The sequence below is a fragment of the Asparagus officinalis genome, chromosome 3, assembly GCF_001876935.1.
Source record: "Asparagus officinalis chromosome 3, Aspof.V1, whole genome shotgun sequence".
Taxonomy (NCBI): Eukaryota; Viridiplantae; Streptophyta; class Magnoliopsida; order Asparagales; family Asparagaceae; genus Asparagus; species Asparagus officinalis.
The window spans coordinates 86,964,400-86,968,785 of NC_033796.1; positions in this window are offsets into that span (position 1 = coordinate 86,964,400).

The window sequence follows — 4,386 nt, forward strand, 5'->3', positions numbered from 1 at the left end:
TATTAGAGTTTGTTGCATACAAGTATAAAGAAAAAGAATGTAAAGTTGTTTTACATGTAATTATAATTAGGATGTTGGATCATAGCGCTTACCAAGTAGCTCTCAATTATGGTCCAAATAATTGGGTGAATTCTATATTTCCTCATATAAGGTACGTCAAATATTGTGACACTATTGATTTAACTATGATCTTTAAAGTTTATATGTGATCCTTAGCGCTGTTTTGTGATACCTAGCACTCATATATCACATATAGCCCTCATATGTGAATACAAGCAATTTTCTGTGACTTTGGTCTGTTTTATGTGACATTATATTTTTTGTATGTGATCTTTGTCTGTTACGTGTAACTTTTACAAGTGGCATGTGGCACTAATCTCTTAATTGTGGCTTTTATGTGTTTCTTGTGACACTTTGTTGTCGCTTGTGACATTTTTCAGTTATATGTGACACATTGTTGTACTTTGTAATAGAGAAGTTTTGTTTGATACATATGATATTTATTTGCAGATATGATCATATCACTTCCAATATTGCTGAATCTTTCAACAACTAGATTTGTGTTGTGAGAACACTTCTTATTTATGATATGATGGATCACATTCGTAAGCAAATTGTGAAAAGAATAAATACTCGCCACGAGATGGCAACAAAATGAAATAGCTATCTATGTCCTGAAGCAAAAAAACTTCTGTAGGAAAACTACATGAAGGAAAGGACTCTTGAAGTGTCACATTCAACAACTAAAATCTTTGAGGTACTATCTCAAAAATCAGCAGAAGTTGATTTGGAACACAAAACATGCACGTGTCATGCATGAGATGTATTACGAATACCATGTAAACATGTGTGTGCTGCTATAAATTTTATGCATAGAGATGTGTACCAGTATTGTGATTGGTTCATGAAAATTGAAGCTTTCAAGAAAAGTGACCAACCAATTCTCTTTTTCATTCCAAATTACGATAAGCCATATGTCATGGATGAAATAGTTGACATACTTCCCCTAAATATGACAATGAGACATGAAAGAAATAAGAATAGACATATCAAGAACCGATCTGAGAATAGACATCTAGTTAAATGCTCAAGGTGTCACGCTAAAGAACATAACCGAGCCATATGCACTGAACCTATCCAAGACTAATGTTTCCTAGCAAAATTCAAACTCTTTTGGGGTTGTTGTCTATTATATGTTACTTTTGTCATATTGTTGTGAAATTTATGTGTTAAATGTTACATATCACCTGTTCATATGACTTATTGGTATTAACTGTGATACCTCTAAGCTTTATACTTTTAGATTCCATACAATTTGCTAAAAAGAACAGCTCATGGAGTAGTCGCAAATGCACATTTCATCATTGTCACCAAAAGTCTCAAAATTTACAATGTTATATGTGTATGTCTAATACTTCCACTCAATTAATGGTACATCATTACCCCCAAAATACAAAAGATATTCTGGATCATCTGCATCTAACTTCTAGGTCATGCCCTTAATATTTCAGACTCCCTTTGTAAAGCTTCAATGTCCATGACCTCCTTTCCTTCTACGATTTCTTTGATGTATAAATATGGATGTATGACACAATCATACCTAAATAGAAAAGAGGTGAAATAATAGTCATATGCAACAATAAACAAGATTATGTATCACATTGAATGTGTAAAAGCCACAGGTGATACAAAAACATCATAGATAATATCTAGGCATCACAAAAAATACAAATTGTCACAAATAAGGAGTGTAAGTCACACAGAATATATAAATGTCAATAACACTGACATATATCATCAATAATGCATATATATCACATAGAATGTATAAATGTTATATGAGACATGCATATGTCACCGACAAAGCATATATGTCACACAAAAAGTGTACATGTCACATAATACTAGCATAATTCATGAGAATAACTATGCATTACAGATAGGGAATAAGTATCACAACAACTAATAAATGGTAAGTATAAGCTATTTGGAGAAACTTACGAGCCTTTTTTACTTTTGACAAGGAACTACTTCATATTCGAATATTCTAAATGTCGACGTCTGGTCGTATCCACTTACCATCCTATCTAAAAATAGCTAGATTTTCACATCATTTCTAGCCCGTCTTGTGGTCAATAAAACTATAATGTCTGTATTTTTTTTGCTTTAAATTGTCCTCAAGGACATGGCAGTGATCAACGTGACATATCAGAATTAACAGAACTTCCTTCGCATCATCTATATGCTTCTTTATATACTTTTTATATATATTTTTCTCATCCACATTTGATGCAGTTAGCAACCAATTTTTTTTTAAAATAAGCAAAAAGTAGGAAAAAAGTCAAACAACATATAAATGTAACATTACTTGTAAAAGCTTTATAATCAATATTACTTACACTAAAATAATATGTTATTATCACAAATTTTCTTTCTACATCCACATTTTCCGGTAGCTTGAGTCATTTCTAAAGTCTTACAACCAATGCTTCAATGGTCTAATCAATGTAAAAGTAGAAAACTTGAATAACACTACAAATTAAATAAAATCTAACATCATTCTTTAATCTTCCACCACATAGCAAATGAAGCATATCATATCTATTTATAATGTGGTTGTTGACTTCATAAACAGGCCTCTTTCTAGATAATATGTTAATATCATAGGAAACGGTTACAAGTCAGACAAAACCACTAATTATCACATAATACATGTAACTATTACAGGAAACAGGTAAAGGCCATAGGAAATCACTAACTATCACAGACTACATGTAAATATCATAGGATATGAGTATATGTCATAGGAAATAACTACCACAAACTATATGTAAATATCTCACATGAAATTCATAAATAACTACTTGATACTTACTTGTCCACTTTTAATGTCAACAAATATTGAAGCCACTTGTTCTCATCATCAGTTAAATCAGGTACATCCTGAATAGTGAAATTATGATAAAATCTATCTTCGATAATTCCTCGGAGGCTAATACCAAAGTCTTATGAATAAGGAATGCTCATATTCAACATCTCCAGTAATTTATTTTCTTCTCCAGTTTTTCCCTTCTCCATAAGTCTTCTACAAATGTTCTCGTATCGGCATATGCAATTGCAAGCTCTTTCTCCTCTTCCTTCTCTCGCTTGTCATCGTCATCTTCCACCACGACAAGAGCTTTCTTCCCTTTACTTCTTTTTTAAGGGATAACTATTTAGAATGTAGATTCTAAGAACTTGGGCTTCTATGTTGTTCTCTGGCTCTTTGTCCGTAGCCCCTGAACAAATTCTTTCAATATTTCATTGGTTTCCTTCCTACTTTTCATTCATTTTTTCTTTTCAATAACTTACTCAGTTACTTTCACATCTACATCCTATATAAAGATCATAGTTAATAAGTGTCTATCATAGAAAATTATTAAGGGTCACAAGGTATGAGCAAATACCACAGGAATATTGTTTAAGTCACAGAAATAACGTAACTGTCATAAGAGATGAGCAAATGTCATAATAAATAGTCAATTGTCACAAATAATAAGGAAGAATCATAGGACATATGCAACTATTATAGGAAACATGCACGTATCACAAAAAACTAGTAATTGTTACCTCCTCGACTTCAATGTCCATATCTGCTCTGTCATCCTTATTTTCTTTCATTTCTTTCTCTTGATCGTCTTCTTTATCTGACCCATCTTTTCTTTCTAAATCTACCTCAGGCTACATAAATGTCAAAACTAAAATGAAACTTTTATAGAGAATGAACGAGCATATAAATTAGGAGAAAATTTCTTACCACCTTCTCTCCTCTAATCTCTGTAGGTGTCAAAAATTGTCTATAGGTTCCAAATACAGCTCAAGACAGAGAGAAGACAAAGAACATCATCATCAAAGTTAGATAGGACTAGCTAAAGTAAAAGGAAGCAAAGAATAACGCAAAATAGTGCAAAACCAGACTTGGAGCTGTCTCACAGTTGGTGAGACAGCGTCCAATGTCTCACATTTGCGAGATAGTGTTCACTGTCTCACCAACTGCGAGATACCATCCCATGTTTGTTGAAGGTTTTATCTAGTTTTACGGGGTCCATTAGGTTCTATAATTGATTGGGAACGTTCATTAATGTTATTGGATGGTTACATCCTGAAAATATGCCCACTACCCATGAAACTTACGGCGTTTAATGCAATTTAAGGTAGTGGGCGGTGGTTACAAATGCTCTAGCACTGGCTCCTTTAGCCGAGATAGTAGACACTATCTTGCCCAAAGGAGACAGTGATCACTAAGTGTATCAACTTCTTTTCGACGGTTATGGCTCCCAATGGCTATATATACCCCCTCTACACACTTGTGAACGGAAGGAAGGGATGAACCAAGGCGCAATTAAA